We start from the raw sequence: 26,349 nt of genomic DNA, 5'->3' as shown, positions 1-26,349 counted from the left end.
GGCGATCAGGAGGGAGATGGGATGGGAGGGAGGCGCGCGCGGCGGCGGAGGTTGGGTGCGGCGGCGGCGTGGGAGGGTGGTGGCAGCAGCGACAGGGGGGGGGGTGCGGCGGCGATGCGGCTAGGGCTTAGGTGGAAAGCTAGGGTAGGATCGGGAAGGAAACTGATACCATGTTGGAAGGCAATGCAACTCTCGATATTAATCGGGTGCACAACGCACATATCTATGTACAAGGGGAGCCCTCAGACTCATATATACAAGGAAACTAGAGGCGGGGCCGGTTGGAGATTATCCTAACCATATACATGCGTTTAGGCCTACATAATATGTTCAACAGAAGGGGTTGTGCCGCGGCCACCACGTTGGTGAGTTTCTAACTATTTTTGACAACACAAATAACTTCTAACGTGCATATGTGAGTACATCTATTTTGTTTTCTATATTGATCCATATTTTGAATTTTTGTTTTAGAATATTTAATAACTTTGTTATCATATTTCTTCTATGGTTACACGACAATGCATGTGTCCTGCAAGTTTCACTTTTCTTAACGAACATTATAACCTAACTTCCAGCCCATGAAACTTAACAAATTTTCCAAGGTTGTGTGTTTTAATTTTCTATAAATACAATCACCTCATGGATTCGTAAACTGTATACGGACGTGAATATTTCTGTTCTAAGATCCGAACTATTAGTCCTTCAAAGAATTAAAGAGAACAAGGAACCGGCGGGAAGCAGAAGAAACCCTAGCCAAAGGGTCCTCTTTCTTCCGCGGGAAGAAAGAGAACGAGGCCTTTATTCCTTTTCTAACATCCTGAATTGACATAGTTAGATGCATGTTGAGAGAAATATAGTTAGTGTGGATCAACTATTTGGATATATTGGATTACCCCACGACGGCAAAGGTCAGACACCACCATGCATGTAAACACTAGCATGGCGAAATGCGCATCTGCTATGCAACACAGAGATTTGGCGTTACAGTGTGGCATTCACACTGCCACACTAATAGTTCACGCCATATTTTTCCGATCAAGAATAGTATTGTGCTTCCGTTGCAAAAAGAAATAAATAACATTAATTGTGCTTTAGCGTCTATCAAATGTATCCACCTCTTTCCGATTCGAGCAAAAAGGGCGCATTCGGTGCAATTAACCCATCTTCGGTGCATTGACATGACAGCCTAGCACATTCTTCATTAACCATGATTAAGCAAGTCGTTAGCAACAATAAACACACTTATTTTGTGAGTTCCAAATTAATTAAACGTCTAGCACAGAAGTAAAATGCAAGTATATAGTCAATGCCATGGCAGAGGTGATGTGGATACAAACATTACTTGATGAGTTTAGTCCTTGTATTATTTCGGCTCAAAAGGAACAAATAAGAACATTGATCTTAAAGCAAAAAAGGGACGCACGGCACCTACATAATTTTGCACTTGCTTCTGACATAAAATATTTCTTTGTTTACAAGACAACCATGGCAGCCACTGAACATGTATACTTCACAAAGTACATGATTTTCTCCGATTAAGATACAATCAAGCCCCTTCTACTCCTGAGAGGAGCGGTGTCGTCAAATCCGATTGAGTAAAAATTTCCTGAAGGATTTAATTTTTTTTCAATCAATTTCCGGAAGTGTTCATAAACATGACTAGCAAATTCGAATGATGGGTAATCAAACTTAATCAATTTAAGGGATGCACGACCTTCTGGGGAGGAGCGTTGTCGGAGAATCCAATGCCCTTCCTCTTGGTGGGGAAGATGACGAACACAAAGCTGGACAGAAACGCCATGCCCATTGGCAGATTCTTGAGCAGCTCTTCGGTGTTTCTGTTGGCGTCCGGGAAGAAGCAGTTCTGCAGCCCAACGTCGCTGAACGCCACCGTGAGGAAAACCACAGCCGCGAAGAAGGCGTGCATGAAGTCCAGCGGCCGGAGGCGGAGCCTCCGGAACTGATCAAGATCGTTCCACTCCTGCCTCTCCTCCTCGCTGGAGAAGTTGAACACGTTGAAGCCACACGGTGTGGCAAAGCCGTAATATAGCTTTCCATCGCGGCGACCAACGATGCTATCGGTGAAGGAGAAGAAGAGGCACGCGAAGGCAAGGACAGTGACCAGCGTCCCAGTGAGCCATTGGTTGGAGGTCTCGCACTTGCCATGGTTGGTGAAGGACGGGGACAGTGCCTGGTAGGCCAGCACCGTGCCTGTTGGCAGGAGCTGCGCCAGGTTCGCGACGCTCGACATGACCGTGGCCGGTGCAGGCCCCTTGGTAGTCATTGGCGGTGCTGTGCGGGCAACTGTTATCTCATGGTCGTCCTCCTTGGTCAGTGGATGTATCTGGATCGCCGTAGACGACAACGAAGAAGAAGAGGACATTGTACTTACTGTGCTAGCTAGGAAAGTAGGAATGCGTACTCCATGCTGATCGACAAGTAGCTGTTTATATAGACACAGAAATCCTATGGGAATGATTCCAATGTCCAAATTAGCTAGGTTGGCGCGTTGGTTAGTCTTACTTGGTATTGCTGCATGCTGAAGGGCTCTACATGAGTGCATGTACCTGGACATCAACTCTCTAGCTAGTTTTGATTAATGGTTAATCAACTTATAACCAACTCATATGAGCTGTGTAGTTAGCAGCCAGCACGTGAATTTAATTGGTAAATATATGCTAGTCAACGGCTTGTACGCATGTACGCCACTTTTTACTCAAGTTAATTTCCTCCTTAGATCTACCGCGTTCAAAATTACATTGCACACAAAATTTATACGAATAAAGTTATTACTGCTCAAAGCATAACAGAACAAAAGAGGCCATGCATTTTGGAAGTGAGGAACCGGACGCGGAACGTTTGGTTCCTGGGCGTACTTGTGAGAAAATTTAGTAATTCAACAAAAAGTCAAAAAATTTAAAGATATTTTTGAAATAAACATGACCTTTCATTGTACTTGTGAGAAAAATTCCACAAAAAGAAAACCCCCTTTGACTTCTTTTTTAAAGACATTTTTTGGCTAGAATAGTGTAAATAGTGATCTATAATAGCAAATAAATTTCGTCTTTTTTGCGCTGAAGTCAACATTGGTTTTTTTCGTGAAAATTTATATGCTAGTGCAAAAGAAAGTCAAGTTTATTCTAGAAAAACTTCTAAACAATTTTGACTTCTTGTTTAATTCTAAAAAAATCCCCATATAGGGCGTATATACAACCAGGTTCCAAAGTGTATTTCCCGTGAGGAACCACAGGTCTGTGAAAATTTTGGAACCGTAGAACTTGTGACAACAAGGATATAATTTTTTTAGAAGCACCAAGTACAACACAGATGCACTCACACCATACCATCACTTGCACGCACTCACACAATGTCTGTCAGATTGGAGTAGCCCAGCTCAACGTTGGGGTACATCCACATTTATAAGAAACCACAGAGGCAAATCTGGAGTTCGCTCTTGGTGGGTTGGGGTACATCCATTCTCCCAACCATCCAACCAGAGGTTGGAGGTTGGTTGTTACATATGTACTAGAAATACACATATTCAATTTTGTTGTTTTACACGAGCGAAACATGCATGTATTTGCATATACCATTATTATTTTTGTGTAGTTATCCATATTTAGATGTTTGTCCCAATTAATTTAAATACTTATCATAAATTTATGTACTAATTAGTTTATGCATTTATGTACTAATTAGTTTATACAATTACGTTAATAATTGTAAATGAAGTGGGGGTATGATGAAGAGGGGTAAGAAAGAGGTGTTGTGTCGCAAAATAGGAGAGAACTCTTGAGGCAAACTGGATTTAGTTCATGACATTTTTGTAAAATAAAAACATCTATCTTAAAGCAAACAAAGTGAATGGATTGTTGTGATTGTCCTAGGTGGTTGGGATGCTTACTACGGACTTGTACAATTGATTTCTTCTGGCAGAAAAACTCTTTGTTTATAGGAAACTATAACATACAATATATATACTTGGAAAACTTCATGTGTTCCTCTGGTGATATAATATACAGTCAAGCAACATTTATCACACATTCCATTATTTTCTATTAATTCATTTTTTTGAACTGGTCTACTCCCGTTTTCACTACTATGACATAATAGAACTAAATTGTCTGATTACAACAAACAAGACACTGGAAGTTGAACACTCATGGTGATACCGGAAGAGAATATTAAGAAACCAACATCGTGTATGTCTGCAATCGACACACACACACACTATGGAGCGAAAAAGTTGATAGGAAACCCTACCCGAACAAAAACAAACGATAGAAATATCCACCCTATCATATTACATGGCAGCATAAAATTAATGAACACTTAGTCTAACATGGGTGGCAACTATGTACGCTTTCACTGATCTTTTGTTCTTCAAATTCTTGGTATCAAACTTGGTTCAAGGGATGGACGAGTTTCTGGTGAGGAGTCGTGTCATTGAATCCGATGCCCTTCCTTTTGGTGGGGAAGATGATGAACACAAAGCCGGACAGAAACGCCATTCCCAGTGGCAGGTTCTTGAGCAGCTGCTGTGTGTTCCTGCTTCCATCCGGGAAGAAGCAGTTTTGCAGCCCCACATCGCTGAACGCCATTGTGAGGAAAACCACCGCCGTGAAGAAGGCATGCATGAAGTCCAGCGGCTGAAGGCGGAGCCTCCAGAATTGATCGAGATCATTCCACTCCTACTTTTCCTCCTCGCTGGAGAAGTTGAACACGTTGAAGCCACGCAATGTGGCGAAGCCGTAATATAGCTTTCCGTCGCGGTGACCCACGACATTGTCGGTGAAGGAGAAGAAGAGGCAGGCGGAGGCGAGGACAGCAACCAGCACCGTGGTGAGCCACTGGTTGGAGGTATCGCACTTGCTGTAGTTGGTGAAGGACGGGGCCAACGCCTGGTAAGTCAGCACCATGCCCGTGGGCATGAGCTGCGCAAGGTTCGCGACCCTCGACATGGCCTTGTTCATGGTAGTCATTGGTGATGCCGTGCCGGCAGCTCCTATCTCACTGTCATCGTTGTTGGTTGGTGGAATTATCTGGTTCGCCGTCGATGACCCAGAAGAAGGAGAAGAAGATGCCATTGTAAGTACGTACTGTGCTTGATTAGGGGGTGCTCGTGTCCTAAGGAAGAAGATGCGGACGATTCCGTAGTCCAGTGTCCAAACTAGGTACACATGCATGTATACCTTGGTTTGAACCACTGACCAAAAAATAGTGCACACTCGCTAAATAAATTAATATACAATGTCTGCTAACTGCACACTAGCATATGCTAATAACGTATTTTAAGGGTGGCGGTATTTTTTACAATTCTTTGAACTCGACTTTTTGGTACGGATGATTGGTTTGAACTCTCTAGCTAGGTGTGTTTAAAAGTTGGTGTAAATTGTAATTAATTATAACCATGACTAATTAAGCTAGGACGTTCATTTCATCGGCCGGCTATATAATTGTAGTTATATATATATATATATATATATATATGCTATTGAAGTCTTGTTCCGGAAAGGTCAGGAATGAGTACTAGATAAGCATCGATCAGCTTCTGTATTTTTTTCGATAAAGGGCGATTTTATTATCTCAAAATGTAGCATCAAGCGGGTACAAAGCATTATGAGTAACACCCGGCCTCTGCATAATTAGGATGCACACGGCCCCATATGAAGGTCAGACAAAAAATGATGAAAAAAACCCGACAAATTGGCAACAGTAGAGCCCTATAGACCGACACTATGCCTATGTCGATGGAGGTGTTGGATCGATCCGAAGGTTATGTTGCCACCCATGTTGGGGAAAAACCCTCCATAGCCACCTGCTCCAATCGCATACACACCGCCCTGAATAGTGGTTGGTCCTCTGGTCGTTGTAACATAGACCACATATGTAGCAATTGCGTACACCAGAAAATAACCTGTAGAGAAGAAGCATTTTTTTCATTAAAAACCAAATCATTTCTACATAGTCAAAGCGACCAAATTAAGGCATACGCTCCCACCCTTATTAGCGTTTTGAACCTATTTGAAATATCGTCCAACCAATGACCAAAAATATTGGCAACACTTATGGGCGGATACTAATTTGACGCTATTTGGATGACTGGCCACGTAGAACGTGTAAACTTGCATTGGAAAAGGAGGTGTTTGATTGTCTCGTCATGAATACGAAAACAACACTTCTTACTCCCTTGCCAGTTGGGTCGTGCGAGATTGTCTTTTGATAACACAACTCCCCTACGAAGATACCACATGAAAATTTTCACTTTTAGTGGAATCTTGGACTTCCAAATTTTCTTGTCATTACTCACTGGTACCTCAGAATGTGTGAGCGCACGATACATAGAGTCTACAGTGAAAGACCCTGATGTAGTAAGGTTCCAGCGAAACACATCCCGGCCTTGTGTCAGGTTAATCGAATCCAGTCGGGATAAAAGATTATGCCATGACACAAGTCGGGGGCCAATCAAATCCCGCCTCAACGAAATATTCGGCGGGGATGAACTGAGCACTTGCGCAATGGTATTATTCTTATCGCGAACAATGTGGTATAAGCCTGGATATTTTTCTCGGAGACTGGCATTGCCTAGCCAGATGTCTTCCCAAAAACGAATCTCCGACCCATCCTTTATCGCGAAAAACCCAAGGCGAAAGAGATGTTTCTTTGCCTCCATTAGGCCAGCCCAAAAGTGCGAATCGCCAGGTTTCCAAAATGCCAGGGACACCGTCTTTTGACCTAGATACTTGTTGCGCAGCATGGTTTGCCAAACACCATCCACAGTAAGAAATTTGAACAACCATTTACTGAGTAGGGCCTCATTTTTGACCTGCAAGTCATGAATTCCGAGCCCTCCTTGGTCTTTCGGCCTACAAACCACGCTCCATTTGGCCAGCCTGTATTTTTTCTTTTCACCGTCTCCCTGCCAAAAGAATCTGGATCTAAAATAACCCAGTCTTTGTAGGACCTCTTTTGGGAGTTGGAAGAAAGAAAGCATATAGAGAACCATATTTATGAGGACAGAGTTAATCAAAACCAATCGTCCTCCAATTGAGAGTAGTTTGCCTTTCCAACTACTCAACCGTTTCTCTAGACGCTCCTCTACATGCTTCCACTCCACAATGGTGAGGCGTCGATAATGAATCGGTATTCACAGATATTTAATCGGGAATTGGCCATGTGCGCAACCAAATAGGTCGGCATAATCGGCCGCCGCCTCAACGACTTCTCAATCGCTTTTATGGAAGTTTATTTTGAGACCTGACATTTGCTCACACGCTGAAAGCAAGAGTTTCAGGTTTCGAACATTATCCAGATCAATTGTGTATAAGTATGTACTCCCTCAATCCTAAAATGTAAGACATATTTTGACAATACATTATGGGACGGAGTGAGTAATTTTTAACTCACTTGAATTTCCCACATGTCTCTCCTGGCTGGTCGATTTCCATGGGCATTTCTGAAAGTGATAAAGCTGAACCTTGCACGCAAGCATGACAATAGTTACTTGTGTGCTTGCACGGAAAAGAAATGGGAGCCACTTGGGAAAGACAATGATTTTTTTCTACCACGTCCACTATAAAGTGCACGTTGACCAAGCGTTGAGATTCGTGCGTTCAGAATATTTTCATATATTTCGACGCATTAAGATACACCTTGAGACACGCACACAAAATCTCACAAAGCTTAGTAAAAACCTGACGAGTGCACTCCCTTTTACTGGTACACAATGAAACATTATAATGTACGTGGGATGTATCTACGTTTAGATACATCCCTTTGAGCGTCCAATAATATGAGGTCTAGAACCATCTGTTTGAGTGTCAAATAATATGAGTCAGAGGGAGTATCTAGATACATCGGTTTGACCGTCAAACAATATGGGACGGAGGGAGTAACAAACTTTGAAACAAAAAGATAACCCAATGAAATATTATGTAATGCTATGAAATAAGATAAACTTCGACCAAATTAGGAATGTTGGGACGACTCTCCAAGTTACGCTACCCTTCTGGGTGGCTATCTATGCCCCTATGGGAATAATGGGATGCTATGTAGTGGCATGAGTCAACAAGAATAGAAGGCTGCTGCGTGCAGAATCCGGAGCGGCCAAGCTATGGTTGACGTCTTGATGAAGAGAAGCGATCAGATATTCAGATTGATGAAGAGACAAAGCGGCATGGCCTGGCGATGCTTCACCAAGGGCTATCAATCAGTGAAGGCAATTTGGACTAGCCCATCTTGCTCGTTTTCTCCTGTAATTTTTTTCCATACCTATTTTTTCCTTGGCTATACTATACATGCATACCAGATTTTGGGACCCCATGCCTGGGCCCTGGGCCATCGCCACTCTGGTCATACACCAGAGCCGGCCCTGTCTGTATTTTATAAATTAGTTTCTCATACATTTTTATTTTTATATTTTTTTTCGGAGTAGGATTTTCCATCATAGCTTGCCACAGAACTAGTTAAGGTTTTCAACAGTATAAAAGTTTTCACAAATTCTAAAAAGAAACTGAAACAACACATTTGTAATATAACTTGATCCAACGAAGCGATTGCAAAATTACAACTTTATGTGTCCTGGACAAAAAAAACATGTAGTTCAATATATATTCATCTCGTTGTGAGTTGAAATGCTTGTTTTTTTGCCGAGGACACATAAACGCATATTTTCACAATCCCTCTGTTGGATCATCTTATTACATTAGAGAGATGCTCCACTATTTTATATTTTTTATAACTTTTAAACCATAAAGCAGAGCGAACCTAAACAAGTTCTGCAGGAAGCTATGATGGACATAGTTTTACCATTTTCTTTCAGTTAATTTATTTGTCAAGTAAATATTAGAGTTCACACCCAATTAGAAATGCTTGGAGGAATCCTAGCCACCTACGCTGATTTCAGACAATCAATTTTGACTACTAGAGTTATAGGCATGATTTCTCAATGAAGTTAAAAGTTTATTGCTTGCCCCTTATAGACTTCTGATGATTCCTTAGGAGAGGTTTTTGGTCATTGCCTATCGTCTAAGTGCCTCCTAGGTGCCGCCTTCTCAACACAGGTGTTGGTTGAGTTGTCATTGTTCACCTTTTTTTGCCGGTGGGTGTATGGAGGTCGGGTGGTGGGTTGGAAACTAGTTGTTACACTAGTGCAGAAAAGGGTAGTGGTGGCGTGGCAATAAGGATATTGGTGGCATGAACACCCAACACCAGTAATATGACGCCACCGATGATATTTAGTGGTGGGTGGTGGCGTTGGCAGTCAAGACCAGAAAACACACACACACACACACACACACACACACACGTAGATGGCGCGCCACGTGTCCCATTCACTAGGAATAATCATCAGCAGTGACATGCCATTAGTAGGCGTTCTGGGCCCACCACTTGTAAACAATTCTGCGGTAGTGTATGATCCAACCTTTTTCGAAAAGTCCGAAAAGCCTCAGCATTTGCATGAGTGATGCACATAGCCTATTAACCGGGATCTCGTACGTGACAAAATTACAAGTGCACTTACATTTTGTAATTTTGTCTTTTTTGTAGAGAGCTCCTTAAATGTTATTTGACTATCAAACATTGCAAGCCTCCATAACATTTGTTGATGATCATTCCCACAAAGTTTCAGATTTTTTAAAAATATTTTGCTATGTTTTCTTGCGTGGGTGCACCATGGGTGCACCGAAGGTGGGTGCAGCCAGTACTTTCCCAATCAATAAAAACAGATGAATATTGAGTGGTTGAGCCATCGTATGTAAAACAACTTGGTGCAGCCACTCGTGCCAGTTAGACATGCATGGTCATGACAAGAGAGAGACGTATGCATTATGACGGTAAAAAATAGCGACCTCTCACAATACGAGTGGCTGTTCGACGAGGCATCATATGTAGCTTCTATCAATTCAAGTTGCCGGACAAGGAGAAAAAACGATGTTCAAGGTCCATATGTACAATTACCAAGTTGGAGAAGCAATCCGAAACAAGCATAGTAGCAGCTTCGCCCTCATGGCTGTTAGAGTGATGACGGTGGGACATGGAACGTTTTTATCATTCTCGCAATCACAGAAATCTGTGTGCATTCTGTATTGTATACCTACATATAAACCTTCCATTGGTTTATCCTTGCGCACATAGAATTGTTTTCACTTTTAGTGCACTTTCGTGTTAATCTCGGTGTATACTGAAATTATTTACTTACAGTCAAAATATTTCAGAAACCGGTGTTACACACATTGTCAAATTGTTTTTAAAGGATCTGGTTGGATTTCAGTCAAAATCAATTAAAAATTCGGTGTTTCGCCCGAAATGAAAACCGAAATGACTGAATATGAGTGAAATTCGGTGACTTTGACAAAACGCTGCAATACTTATGAAACTGAAATTTAAAACCATGGCACATAATACAAAATTTCAGAAAACCATTGGCATAGATGACAATAACCGCACTTTATGTAATATGTTTGTTGCTCGTATGTACTACCTCCATTCCTAAATATAAGTCTTTTAGAGATTTGAATGCTACGGAGCAAAATGAGTAAATCTACACTCTAAAATATGTCTGTATACATCCGTATATAGTCTTTATTGAAATCTCTAAAAAGACTTATATTTAGAAATGGAGGAAGTATATATTCCCTAAGGTAAATACATCTGGAGAATATGCATCGTTCGTTCCGCCATAGTTATGTTTGCTGAATCCACTGGTGCTGAGCAGACATGCATGGCATATGTCATGAGACCATGAGAGAGAAGTCCACCCCATGTGCATGCATTTATAAAGGGAGCGTCCACCCCATGTGCATACATGTAACCTCGAATGAAATGGAAATACAACTGCGGCCGCAGGCTGCTCGTGGTGTCAGTTGGAGCCGCCGGCATGTATATATATACGTACTTACGCGCGTACCTGGACAACTCTGCAACTACTGGACCTTGAACGAACACAAAATTAAACTTACACTGGCATATAGAGTAATGAACTTGGAGAAAAACAATCATCGCAGATGCTAGAATGACAGCCGGACATCGATGGTTTTTTATGCTCTTGGGTCAGAGGAATCTCCCGGTGCATTGCATGATGTATCGTAGATGTAGATGTATATTTAAGACAACCAACTATAACCAACATGAGCGTGGTTCTTAAGTAATGACATTATAGCCGATGCAAGAAAATTCCTGTGGAGATCTAGGCTCATGTTGATCTTGTGGAAACAGAAGTTGTGCATTCGATCTCTGGGGAGAAGTTTCTTCTCCGTTTTGACATGGCGATGATTATACTAAAGGAGAGAATACATCGGGGGTATATATTGAAGAATAACAATGTTATGAGATCTGGGGAGACACATGTCATATTGTGAACTTGATGAAGAAATAGACCCTATCTCATTTTTTTTCCGCTGGTCGACGAACCAGTCTAGGTGTGCAGTCACCACAGTAGATCTATTCTAAGTTGCTAGAGAGGGGAAAGAAACATTCAAGCCGAAGGAGACGTCTACAGTCCACACGTGCATGCATGCATGCATGGACCCACGAATCCAATGCAAATAAAGCTGTGGCTGCTAGCTTGTAGCAGCCGACATGTATATATCTATGTACGTCCAAGTACATGGACAACTCTGTAAGCACTGGATCTTGAACAAGAAATTTTTTATACTATGTAAGACATGTAACCAAGTTGGTGGAAAACAATCATCAAGGCTGCTAGAATGACAGCCGGACATGCATCGATGTTTTTTTTATCTTTCTCGAGGTCAAAGGAATCTCACGGTGCATCGCAGGATGTATCGTATACGTAGTAGCGTGTAGATGTATATTTTAAGCGAACTAACTATAACCAACGTGACTAGTTTAATTGTACTTTGCAGCCACCACGTTAAATTGGCTATGGCTCCGCAAAAAAAGAATGGTATGGAGGTCTTCTTTCAGGAAGGTAATGATGTCTGTGGTTTCCCTGGCGGCTGCTAATGCGGCAGCTCGACGGACAGTAGAGAGAGATCAACCTAACATTCTCCCCCTTGATCTCAACTTTACTTTTAACTTTATACTTTCTAGTTTATCTGTTTCATCACATATTGATACATAGAGCATGTTTCATCGTCACGGCTTAATTGCCGTTAGAATCATACAGCTACAACATACTTTATGTTCAGAAACAAATTCTGTTCCTTTTGGGCCTATCCAGGAATCATAAGGCTTTCCCTTAAACCCATGCCGGCTAAGTGTTCCTTGAACACATTGGGTGGTAAGCCTTTCGTTAGCGGATCCGCAAGCATATCTTTGTCCTTATATGCTCGAGACTTATAGTTTGATCCTGGATTTTGTCTTTCACAACATAATACCTTATCTCTATTGTTTTGGCAGCATTACTCGACTTGTTGTTGTGAGCGTAAAATACTGCGGGCTGGTTGTCACAGTACATCTTTAGTGGTTTGTGAATACAATCTACCACTTTCAAGTCGGGTACAAATTTCTTTAGCCATATCGCCTGCCCCGTGGCTTCGAAGCATGCTATGAATTCTGCATACATCTTGGATGATGCAACTATCGACTGTTTGGAGCTTTTCCACGAAATAGCTCCCCCAGCGAGGGTGAATATGTATCCTGACGTGGATTTTCTATCATCTCTGCCCCCCGCAAAATCTGCGTCTGAATACCCTTTTATCTCTAGGGAATCACTTCTCCTGTATATATTAGCATGTAGTCCTTCGTGCCTTGCGCATAACGCAATGCTTTCTTTACCATCTTCCAGTGCTCTAGGCCTGGATTCTCTTGATATCTACCGAGTACCCCGGTGATAAAAGTTAAGTCAGGGCGAGTGCACACTTGTGCATACTGTAAGCTGCCAACTGCCGAAGCATATGGTACTTCTTTCATTTGATCGATCTCATACTGGTTCTTGGGACATTGAAATTTCCCAAAACTATCGCCCTTGACTATTGGAGCAGGTGTGGCTTTACTCGCATGCATATTATACTTTTTAAGAACCTTTTTGTAAATATGCTTGCTGAGATAGTCCTAAGACTCCATTGTTCCTATCTCGGTGAATTTCTATGCCCAAAACATATGATGCTTCACCAAGATCTGTTATGTCAAAATTTGAGGATAAGTATTTCTTTGTTTCTTGTAGTAGACTAACATCACTACTAGCCAACAGGATATCATCCACATACAATATTAGGAAAATATATTTCCCATTTTTAAACATTGCATAAATGCAATTATCCTCAATATTTTCTTTAAATCCAAAACTTTTAATCATTTGATTAAACTTTAGATACCACTGCCGAGAGGCTTGTCTTAATCCATAAATGGATTTCTTCAGGCGGCATCCCATATTTTCCTTGCCTTCCATGATAAAACCCATGGGTTGTTTCATGTAGACCTTTTCTTTTAAATCACCATTCAGAAATGCCGTCTTAACATCCATTTGATGTAACTCTAAATCAAAATGAGCAACTAATGCCATTATGATTCTGAAGGAATCCTTACATGAGACTGGAGAAAATGTCTCATTGTAATCTATCCCTTCTCTTTGTGTAAATCCTTTCGCCACGAGTCGTGCTTTATACTTTTCTATATTCCCTTTAGAGTCATACTTAATTTTGTAGACCCATTTACAGCCTACTATTTTGGCTCCTTTAGGAATTTCCTCTAAGTCCCAAACATCTTTGGAACTCATCGATTTCATCTCGTCTTCCATTGCCTTCATCCACTTCGATGAATGAGGGCTTCTCATGGCTTCTTCATATGAGGTGGGATCTTTTTCCATATGAACCATTTCTGTGTTATAAACTTTAATGTCAGTAGAAATAGCTGACTTTCTTGGTCTTGTAGACCTTCTAAGGGCCTCAGTTTCTGGCACATTTTGTGCCTCAACTTCCGGCACTTCTTCTAAATTTTGCTGTTGCACCTCCCTTTCATGCTCAACAACGGGTTCAGTCGGCTCCTGACGGACAGGTTCCGAGTCTTCCCCCATAGCTGTCATGGGTGGAGTTGCAACTGGTAGTGAGAAAAATGGCTCCTGAATCATCGGATTAGGTGCATGCACCCTCTTCTCCTCAAGATCAATTTTCCGAGCTACCAAGCTCCCCCTCATCATTTCGTCCTCTAAGAAGACTGCATGTCTCGTTTCTACAAACTTTGTATATCTATCAGGGCAATAGAAACGAAAACCTTTTGATCTGTCTGGATAGTCAATGAAGTGGCAACTTACTGTTTTGGGATCTAACTTTGCAATGTTTGGATTAAACATTTTGGCCTCAGCAGGGCACCCCCACACCCTGAAGTGTTGTAGGGAGGGCATCCTTCCTGTCCATAGCTCGTACGGTGTTTTGGGCACCGACTTGCTTGGTACTCTATTGAGAATGTGAATGGCGGTTTTAAGCGCCTCCATCCATAATCCCAATGGCAAGTTGGAATAACTCATCATGCTGCGCACCATATCCATAAGGGTACGGTTGCGCCTTTCAGCTACTCCATTTTGCTGAGGCTCGCCCGGCATTGAATACTGGGCTACTATGCCAGTCTCCAGCAAGAACTTCGCAAAAGGTCCAGGGACTTGGCCATATGGAGTGTGTCGACCGTAGTACTCTCCCCCACGGTCGGACCTTACTATCTTTATTCTTTTATCGTGCTGATTTTCAACTTCAGCTTTGAATATTTTAAATTTATTCAACGCTTTCGATCTTTCTTTGATTGGATAAATATAACCATAGCGGAGTAATCATCTGTGAATGTGATGAACGAGTCATATCCATTCACACTTTTCACCGAAAATGGTCCACAAATATCAGTGTGAATGATTTCTAGTGTGCCTGTGCTATGGATTGCACCTTTTTTGATTTGTTTTACGTACTTTCCTTTAGTGCAATCTATGCATTGTTCTAAGTCTGAAAATTCTAACAGAGGAAGAATTTCACTTTTGACTAATCTTTCTATTCTCCCCTTCGAAATATGGCCCAAGCGACAGTGCCATAATTTCGATGAGTCAAATGTTCTTTTTCTTTTCTTTTGTTCTTTATTCGACGCAGAAACATGTTCTTTCACATTGCAAACGGAATAAACTTTTTCATGAAGTGATAACAGATAAAGCTCATCATGTAGTCAAGCATCACCCATATAAGCATTATTTAACCAAATGGCACACTTGCCATGTCCAAAATAACACTCATAATTATCTTTGTCCATGCAAGAAACACTTATTAAGTTTCTATGACATGATGGAACAAATAAAACATCTCTAAGTAGAAGATTGAATCCATCAGCTAACTCCAAGGAGATATCACCGACAGCTTCAACTTCTGCTTCAACTCCGTTCGCCACTTCAATGCGTCTTTCGCTTCTTAGCGTAGTCCGTGTCGAACGGAATCCCTGTAAAGAATTTGCAACATGAACAGTTGCTCCTGAGTCAATCCACCAAGTGGATTTTGAAAACTGTGCATACAGGGATTCATTGACAAATGAAACTATATTGTTACCGCTTTTTGCCATGATCGACTTTAGCCAAACAGGACAGTCTTTCTTGTAATGCACGGTCTTCTTACAGTGGAGACAAGTGTCTTTGTCCACTGAGAAAGGCTGTTGCTGACGCTGATGCTGATAGGAAACTTTTCCTTGTGGCTTTGAAGGAGAACTTTTGTTGTTTAGATTGTAATTCTTTCTTTTGTGACCCTGCACATAGTTGAGTGTACCACCATGTGAGGCTTTGAGTCTCTCCTCTTCTTGAACACACATTGCTATTGTCTTTTCAACGTCCCATGTTCCAGGTGACATATTATAGTTCACAACAAAAGCTTCAAACTCCTTCGGCAATGAAGCCATGACAAGGTGGACCAGGAGCGCTGGTTTGATCTCCAGATCCGCATCCATGGGTTTGAGCTTTGCTGCCATATTGCTCATCCTGAGGATGTGCTCTCTTATGCCATGACTACCACCTGTGTATTTTTCTGTCACCAGTTGCTCTAACACCTGGGTGGCATATATCTTTGAAGAGCCAGTGAACTGGCTCTTTATCTTTGAGAGCAACTCCCCTGCGGAAGTGCACTCTGCAATGGAGCCCACAATGGCGCTCTCAATGGTGTTCTTTATAAAAGCCATGCATTTTTTATTTGCATTGACCCACTTTTGATTATCTATGAGGTAGGACTGCTCCAAAGGAGCATAGTCCCCTTTCTTTTTAGCCCATGCAGCATCATCATCAGTAGCCTCTCTTACTGGCTCTGTGGGTCTGAACGGCTGTGGTTTCTCCACAGCCCAGTCAAGATCAGCACAAACAAACGCCAGTTCAACTTTCTTCCTCCACTCAGTGTGGTTGTCACCTCTGAGTGTCGGAACTTCTTTTAGGCAACTCATCAAATGAAAGCCTCCTGAAATTACAATTTAAGTGACATCAATATAACAACCATATGTATTAATCTAACGTTGGTCAAATTAAACTATAATTGTCTATGCAATTAAATCTATATTACCGTTGGGCAAAATTATAAATAAATGCACCTTTAAATTTCAATAATTAAACATGATCATGTTATTAACAACGTTGGTCATAAAAATAACATAATCATATTCATTTTAATAATCACTTTAACATGCTCTTTAAAACTTAATACTATGTAAACTTTTATTTTCTTTGTAAAAGAGCATTAATTATTTACGCAGCGGAAAATCATGAATAAAATTCACGAACTTTTTACTTTTTACAGAAAGTTTTCTATGACCGAATAAAAAATCAAGAACTTTTTTAGTTCTAGAGAAACTTTTACTTTATAAAATACATAAACTTTTCTTTTTCTGAAATAATAATTCAATTCTTCTCTGAAAAAACCGAAAAAAGCCGCAACACAGCCTAGCACGGGCTAAGCTGCGGCCTCGGCCCAGCGCGCCCGCGGCGGCTGGCGGCCTCGCCCAGCGCGCCCGCGGCGGCTGGCGGCCTCGGCCCAGCGCGCCCGCGGCGGCTGGCCACGGCCCAGCGCGCCGCTCTCCACTTTCGGCCTAGCCGCGGCTTAGGGTTTGGATCTATTTTGTTTTCTATATTGATGCATATTTTGAATTTTTGTTTTAGAATATTTAATAACTTTGTTATCATATTTCTTCTATGGTTACACGACAATGCATGTGTCCTGCAAGTTTCACTTTTCTTAACGAACATTATAACCTAACTTCCAGCCCATGAAACTTAACAAATTTTCCAAGGTTGTGTGTTTTAATTTTCTATAAATACAATCACCTCATGGATTCGTAAACTGTATACGGACGTGAATATTTCTGTTCTAAGATCCGAACTATTAGTCCTTCAAAGAATTAAAGAGAACAAGGAACCGGCGGGAAGCAGAAGAAACCCTAGCCAAAGGGTCCTCTTTCTTCCGCGGGAAGAAAGAGAACGAGGCCTTTATTCCTTTTCTAACATCCTGAATTGACATAGTTAGATGCATGTTGAGAGAAATATAGTTAGTGTGGATCAACTATTTGGATATATTGGATTACCCCACGACGGCAAAGGTCAGACACCACCATGCATGTAAACACTAGCATGGCGAAATGCGCATCTGCTATGCAACACAGAGATTTGGCGTTACAGTGTGGCATTCACACTGCCACATTAATAGTTCACGCCATATTTTTCCGATCAAGAATAGTATTGTGCTTCCGTTGCAAAAAGAAATAAATAACATTAATTGTGCTTTAGCGTCTATCAAATGTATCCACCTCTTTCCGATTCGAGCAAAAAGGGCGCATTCGGTGCAATTAACCCATCTTCGGTGCATTGACATGACAGCCTAGCACATTCTTCATTAACCATGATTAAGCAAGTCGTTAGCAACAATAAACACACTTATTTTGTGAGTTCCAAATTAATTAAACGTCTAGCACAGAAGTAAAATGCAAGTATATAGTCAATGCCATGGCAGAGGTGATGTGGATACAAACATTACTTGATGAGTTTAGTCCTTGTATTATTTCGGCTCAAAAGGAACAAATAAGAACATTGATCTTAAAGCAAAAAAGGGACGCACGGCACCTACATAATTTTGCACTTGCTTCTGACATAAAATATTTCTTTGTTTACAAGACAACCATGGCAGCCACTGAACATGTATACTTCACAAAGTACATGATTTTCTCCGATTAAGATACAATCAAGCCCCTTCTACTCCTGAGAGGAGCGGTGTCGTCAAATCCGATTGAGTAAAAATTTCCTGAAGGATTTAATTTTTTTTCAATCAATTTCCGGAAGTGTTCATAAACATGACTAGCAAATTCGAATGATGGGTAATCAAACTTAATCAATTTAAGGGATGCACGACCTTCTGGGGAGGAGCGTTGTCGGAGAATCCAATGCCCTTCCTCTTGGTGGGGAAGATGACGAACACAAAGCTGGACAGAAACGCCATGCCCATTGGCAGATTCTTGAGCAGCTCTTCGGTGTTTCTGTTGGCGTCCGGGAAGAAGCAGTTCTGCAGCCCAACGTCGCTGAACGCCACCGTGAGGAAAACCACAGCCGCGAAGAAGGCGTGCATGAAGTCCAGCGGCCGGAGGCGGAGCCTCCGGAACTGATCAAGATCGTTCCACTCCTGCCTCTCCTCCTCGCTGGAGAAGTTGAACACGTTGAAGCCACACGGTGTGGCAAAGCCGTAATATAGCTTTCCATCGCGGCGACCAACGATGCTATCGGTGAAGGAGAAGAAGAGGCACGCGAAGGCAAGGACAGTGACCAGCGTCCCAGTGAGCCACTGGTTGGAGGTCTCGCACTTGCCATGGTTGGTGAAGGACGGGGACAGTGCCTGGTAGGCCAGCACCGTGCCTGTTGGCAGGAGCTGCGCCAGGTTCGCGACGCTCGACATGACCGTGGCCGGTGCAGGCCCCTTGGTAGTCATTGGCGGTGCTGTGCGGGCAACTGTTATCTCATGGTCGTCCTCCTTGGTCAGTGGATGTATCTGGATCGCCGTAGACGACAACGAAGAAGAAGAGGACATTGTACTTACTGTGCTAGCTAGGAAAGTAGGAATGCGTACTCCATGCTGATCGACAAGTAGCTGTTTATATAGACACAGAAATCCTATGGGAATGATTCCAATGTCCAAATTAGCTAGGTTGGCGCGTTGGTTAGTCTTACTTGGTATTGCTGCATGCTGAAGGGCTCTACATGAGTGCATGTACCTGGACATCAACTCTCTAGCTAGTTTTGATTAATGGTTAATCAACTTATAACCAACTCATATGAGCTGTGTAGTTAGCAGCCAGCACGTGAATTTAATTGGTAAATATATGCTAGTCAACGGCTTGTACGCATGTACGCCACTTTTTACTCAAGTTAATTTCCTCCTTAGATCTACCGCGTTCAAAATTACATTGCACACAAAATTTATACGAATAAAGTTATTACTGCTCAAAGCATAACAGAACAAAAGAGGCCATGCATTTTGGAAGTGAGGAACCGGACGCGGAACGTTTGGTTCCTGGGCGTACTTGTGAGAAAATTTAGTAATTCAACAAAAAGTCAAAAAATTTAAAGATATTTTTGAAATAAACATGACCTTTCATTGTACTTGTGAGAAAAATTCCACAAAAAGAAAACCCCCTTTGACTTCTTTTTTAAAGACATTTTTTGGCTAGAATAGTGTAAATAGTGATCTATAATAGCAAATAAATTTCGTCTTTTTTGCGCTGAAGTCAACATTGGTTTTTTTCGTGAAAATTTATATGCTAGTGCAAAAGAAAGTCAAGTTTATTCTAGAAAAACTTCTAAACAATTTTGACTTCTTGTTTAATTCTAAAAAAATCCCCATATAGGGCGTATATACAACCAGGTTCCAAAGTGTATTTCCCGTGAGGAACCACAGGTCTGTGAAAATTTTGGAACCGTAGAACTTGTGACAACAAGGATATAATTTTTTTAGAAGCACCAAGTACAACACAGATGCACTCACACCATACCATCACTTGCACGCACTCACACAATGTCTGTCAGATTGGAGTAGCCCAGCTCAACGTTGGGGTACATCCACATTTATAAGAAACCACAGAGGCAAATCTGGAGTTCGCTCTTGGTGGGTTGGGGTACATCCATTCTCCCAACCATCCAACCAGAGGTTGGAGGTTGGTTGTTACATATGTACTAGAAATACACATATTCAATTTTGTTGTTTTACACGAGCGAAACATGCATGTATTTGCATATACCATTATTATTTTTGTGTAGTTATCCATATTTAGATGTTTGTCCCAATTAATTTAAATACTTATCATAAATTTATGTACTAATTAGTTTATGCATTTATGTACTAATTAGTTTATACAATTACGTTAATAATTGTAAATGAAGTGGGGGTATGATGAAGAGGGGTAAGAAAGAGGTGTTGTGTCGCAAAATAGGAGAGAACTCTTGAGGCAAACTGGATTTAGTTCATGACATTTTTGTAAAATAAAAACATCTATCTTAAAGCAAACAAAGTGAATGGATTGTTGTGATTGTCCTAGGTGGTTGGGATGCTTACTACGGACTTGTACAATTGATTTCTTCTGGCAGAAAAACTCTTTGTTTATAGGAAACTATAACATACAATATATATACTTGGAAAACTTCATGTGTTCCTCTGGTGATATAATATACAGTCAAGCAACATTTATCACACATTCCATTATTTTCTATTAATTCATTTTTTTGAACTGGTCTACTCCCGTTTTCACTACTATGACATAATAGAACTAAATTGTCTGATTACAACAAACAAGACACTGGAAGTTGAACACTCATGGTGATACCGGAAGAGAATATTAAGAAACCAACATCGTGTATGTCTGCAATCGACACACACACACACTATGGAGCGAAAAAGTTGATAGGAAACCCTACCCGAACAAAAACAAACGATAGAAATATCCACCCTATCATATTACATGGCAGCATAAAATTAATGAACACTTAGTCTAACATGGGTGGCAACTATGTACGCTTTCACTGATCTTTTGTTCTTCAAATTCTTGGTATCAAACTTGGTTCAAGGGATGGACGAGTTTCTGGTGAGGAGTCGTGTCATTGAATCCGATGCCCTTCCTTTTGGTGGGGAAGATGATGAACACAAAGCCGGACAGAAACGCCATTCCCAGTGGCAGGTTCTTGAGCAGCTGCTGTGTGTTCCTGCTTCCATCCGGGAAGAAGCAGTTTTGCAGCCCCACATCGCTGAACGCCATTGTGAGGAAAACCACCGCCGTGAAGAAGGCATGCATGAAGTCCAGCGGCTGAAGGCGGAGCCTCCAGAATTGATCGAGATCATTCCACTCCTACTTTTCCTCCTCGCTGGAGAAGTTGAACACGTTGAAGCCACGCAATGTGGCGAAGCCGTAATATAGCTTTCCGTCGCGGTGACCCACGACATTGTCGGTGAAGGAGAAGAAGAGGCAGGCGGAGGCGAGGACAGCAACCAGCACCGTGGTGAGCCACTGGTTGGAGGTATCGCACTTGCTGTAGTTGGTGAAGGACGGGGCCAACGCCTGGTAAGTCAGCACCATGCCCGTGGGCATGAGCTGCGCAAGGTTCGCGACCCTCGACATGGCCTTGTTCATGGTAGTCATTGGTGATGCCGTGCCGGCAGCTCCTATCTCACTGTCATCGTTGTTGGTTGGTGGAATTATCTGGTTCGCCGTCGATGACCCAGAAGAAGGAGAAGAAGATGCCATTGTAAGTACGTACTGTGCTTGATTAGGGGGTGCTCGTGTCCTAAGGAAGAAGATGCGGACGATTCCGTAGTCCAGTGTCCAAACTAGGTACACATGCATGTATACCTTGGTTTGAACCACTGACCAAAAAATAGTGCACACTCGCTAAATAAATTAATATACAATGTCTGCTAACTGCACACTAGCATATGCTAATAACGTATTTTAAGGGTGGCGGTATTTTTTTCAATTCTTTGAACTCGACTTTTTGGTACGGATGATTGGTTTGAACTCTCTAGCTAGGTGTGTTTAAAAGTTGGTGTAAATTGTAATTAATTATAACCATGACTAATTAAGCTAGGACGTTCATTTCATCGGCCGGCTATATAATTGTAGTTATATATATATATATGCTATTGAAGTCTTGTTCCGGAAAGGTCAGGAATGAGTACTAGATAAGCATCGATCAGCTTCTGTATTTTTTTTCGATAAAGGGCGATTTTATTATCTCAAAATGTAGCATCAAGCGGGTACAAAGCATTATGAGTAACACCCGGCCTCTGCATAATTAGGATGCACACGGCCCCATATGAAGGTCAGACAAAAAATGATGAAAAAAACCCGACAAATTGGCAACAGTAGAGCCCTATAGACCGACACTATGCCTATGTCGATGGAGGTGTTGGATCGATCCGAAGGTTATGTTGCCACCCATGTTGGGGAAAAACCCTCCATAGCCACCTGCTCCAATCGCATACACACCGCCCTGAATAGTGGTTGGTCCTCTGGTCGTTGTAACATAGACCACATACGTAGCAATTGCGTACACCAGAAAATAACCTATAGAGAAGAAGCATTTTTTTCATTAAAAACCAAATCATTTCTACATAGTCAAAGCGACCAAATTAAGGCATACGCTCCCACCCTTATTAGCGTTTTGAACCTATTTGAAATATCGTCCAACCAATGACCAAAAATATTGGCAACACTTATGGGCGGATACTAATTTGACGCTATTTGGATGACTGGCCACGTAGAACGTGTAAACTTGCATTGGAAAAGGAGGTGTTTGATTGTCTCGTCATGAGTACGAAAACAACACTTCTTACTCCCTTGCCAGTTGTGTCGTGCGAGATTGTCTTTTGATAACACAACTCCCCTACGAAGATACCACATGAAAATTTTCACTTTTAGTGGAATCTTGGACTTCCAAATTTTCTTGTCATTACTCACTGGTACCTCAGAATGTGTGAGCGCACGATACATAGAGTCTACAGTGAAAGACCCTGATGTAGTAAGGTTCCAGCGAAACACATCCCGGCCTTGTGTCAGGTTAATCGAATCCAGTCGGGATAAAAGATTATGCCATGACACAAGTCGGGGGCCAATCAAATCCCGCCTCAACGAAATATTCGGCGGGGATGAACTGTGCACTTGCGCAATGGTATTATTCTTATCGCGAACAATGTGGTATAAGCCTGGATATTTTTCTCGGAGACTGGCATTGCCTAGCCAGATGTCTTCCCAAAAACGAATCTCCGACCCATCCTTTATCGCGAAAAACCCAAGGCGAAAGAGATGTTTCTTTGCCTCCATTAGGCCAGCCCAAAAGTGCGAATCGCCAGGTTTCCAAAATGCCAGGGACACCGTCTTTTGACCTAGATACTTGTTGCGCAGCATGGTTTGCCAAACACCATCCACAGTAAGAAATTTGAACAACCATTTACTGAGTAGGGCCTCATTTTTGACCTGCAAGTCATGAATTCCGAGCCCTCCTTGGTCTTTCGGCCTACAAACCACGCTCCATTTGGCCAGCCTGTATTTTTTCTTTTCACCGTCTCCCTGCCAAAAGAATCTGGATCTAAAATAACCCAGTCTTTGTAGGACCTCTTTTGGGAGTTGGAAGAAAGAAAGCATATAGAGAACCATATTTATGAGGACAGAGTTAATCAAAACCAATCGTCCTCCAATTGAGAGTAGTTTGCCTTTCCAACTACTCAACCGTTTCTCTAGACGCTCCTCTACATGCTTCCACTCCACAATGGTGAGGCGTCGATAATGAATCGGTATTCCCAGATATTTAATCGGGAATTGGCCATGTGCGCAACCAAATAGGTCGGCATAATCGGCCGCCGCCTCAACGACTTCTCAATCGCTTTTATGGAAGTTTATTTTGAGACCTGACATTTGCTCACACGCTGAAAGCAAGAGTTTCAGGTTTCGAACATTATCCAGATCAATTGTGTATAAGTATGTACTCCCTCAATCCTAAAATGTAAGACATATTTTGACAATACATTATGGGACGGAGTGAGTAATTTTTAACTCACTTGAATTTCCCACATGTCTCTCCTGGCTGGTCGATTTCCGTGGGCATTTCTGAAAGTGATAAAGCTGAACCTTGCACGCAAGCATGACAATAGTTACTTGTGTGCTTGCACGGAAAAGAAATGGGAGCCACTTGGGAAAGACAATGATTTTTTTCTACCACGTCCACTATAAAGTGCACGTTGACCAAGCGTTGAGATTCGTGCGTTCAGAATATTTTCATATATTTCGACGCATTAAGATACACCTTGAGACACGCACACAAAATCTCACAAAGCTTAGTAAAAACCTGACGAGTGCACTCCCTTTTACTGGTACACAATGAAACATTATAATGTACGTGGGATGTATCTACGTTTAGATACATCCCTTTGAGCGTCCAATAATATGAGGTCTAGAACCATCTGTTTGAGTGTCAAATAATATGAGTCAGAGGGAGTATCTAGATACATCGGTTTGACCGTCAAACAATATGGGACGGAGGGAGTAACAAACTTTGAAACAAAAAGATAACCCAATGAAATATTATGTAATGCTATGAAATAAGATAAACTTCGACCAAATTACGAATGTTGGGACGACTCTCCAAGTTACGCTACCCTTCTGGGTGGCTATCTATGCCCCTATGGGAATAATGGGATGCTATGTAGTGGCATGAGTCAACAAGAATAGAAGGCTGCTGCGTGCAGAATCCGGAGCGGCCAAGCTATGGTTGACGTCTTGATGAAGAGAAGCGATCAGATATTCAGATTGATGAAGAGACAAAGCGGCATGGCCTGGCGATGCTTCACCAAGGGCTATCAATCAGTGAAGGCAATTTGGACTAGCCCATCTTGCTCGTTTTCTCCTGTAATTTTTTTCCATACCTATTTTTTCCTTGGCTATACTATACATGCATACCAGATTTTGGGACCCCATGCCTGGGCCCTGGGCCATCGCCACTCTGGTCATACACCAGAGCCGGCCCTGTCTGTATTTTATAAATTAGTTTCTCATACATTTTTATTTTTATATTTTTTTTCGGAGTAGGATTTTCCATCATAGCTTGCCACAGAACTAGTTAAGGTTTTCAACAGTATAAAAGTTTCCACAAATTCTAAAAAGAAACTGAAACAACACATTTGTAATATAACTTGATCCAACGAAGCGATTGCAAAATTACAACTTTATGTGTCCTGGACAAAAAAACATGTAGTTCAATATATATTCATCTCGTTGTGAGTTGAAATGCTTGTTTTTTTTGCCGAGGACACATAAACGCATATTTTCACAATCCCTCTGTTGGATCATCTTATTACATTAGAGAGATGCTCCACTATTTTATATTTTTTATAACTTTTAAACCATAAAGCAGAGCGAGCCTAAACAAGTTCTGCAGGAAGCTATGATGGACATAGTTTTACCATTTTCTTTCAGTTAATTTATTTGTCAAGTAAATATTAGAGTTCACACCCAATTAGAAATGCTTGGAGGAATCCTAGCCACCTACGCTGATTTCAGACAATCAATTTTGACTACTAGAGTTATAGGCATGATTTCTCAATGAAGTTAAAAGTTTATTGCTTGCCCCTTATAGACTTCTGATGATTCCTTAGGAGAGGTTTTTGGTCATTGCCTATCATCTAAGTGCCTCCTAGGTGCCGCCTTCTCAACACAGGTGTTGGTTGAGTTGTCATTGTTCACCTTTTTTTGCCGGTGGGTGTATGGAGGTCGGGTGGTGGGTTGGAAACTAGTTGTTACACTAGTGCAGAAAAGGGTAGTGGTGGCGTGGCAATAAGGATATTGGTGGCATGAACACCCAACACCAGTAATATGACGCCACCGATGATATTTAGTGGTGGGTGGTGGCGTTGGCAGTCAAGACCAGAAAACACACACACACACACACACACACACACACACACACACGTAGATGGCGCGCCACGTGTCCCATTCACTAGGAATAATCATCAGCAGTGACATGCCATTAGTAGGCGTTCTGGGCCCACCACTTGTAAACAATTCTGCGGTAGTGTATGATCCAACCTTTTTCGAAAAGTCCGAAAAGCCTCAGCATTTGCATGAGTGATGCACATAGCCTATTAACCGGGATCTCGTACGTGACAAAATTACAAGTGCACTTACATTTTGTAATTTTGTCTTTTTTGTAGAGAGCTCCTTGAATGTTATTTGACTATCAAACATTGCAAGCCTCCATAACATTTGTTGATGATCATTCCCACAAAGTTTCAGATTTTTTAAAAATATTTTGCTATGTTTTCTTGCGTGGGTGCACCATGGGTGCACCGAAGGTGGGTGCAGCCAGTACTTTCCCAATCAATAAAAACAGATGAATATTGAGTGGTTGAGCCATCGTATGTAAAA

Source organism: Triticum aestivum, chromosome 2D, assembly GCF_018294505.1.
Source record: "Triticum aestivum cultivar Chinese Spring chromosome 2D, IWGSC CS RefSeq v2.1, whole genome shotgun sequence".
NCBI classification, from domain to species: domain Eukaryota; kingdom Viridiplantae; phylum Streptophyta; class Magnoliopsida; order Poales; family Poaceae; genus Triticum; species Triticum aestivum.
Note: the sequence above shows the minus strand (reverse complement) of the source record.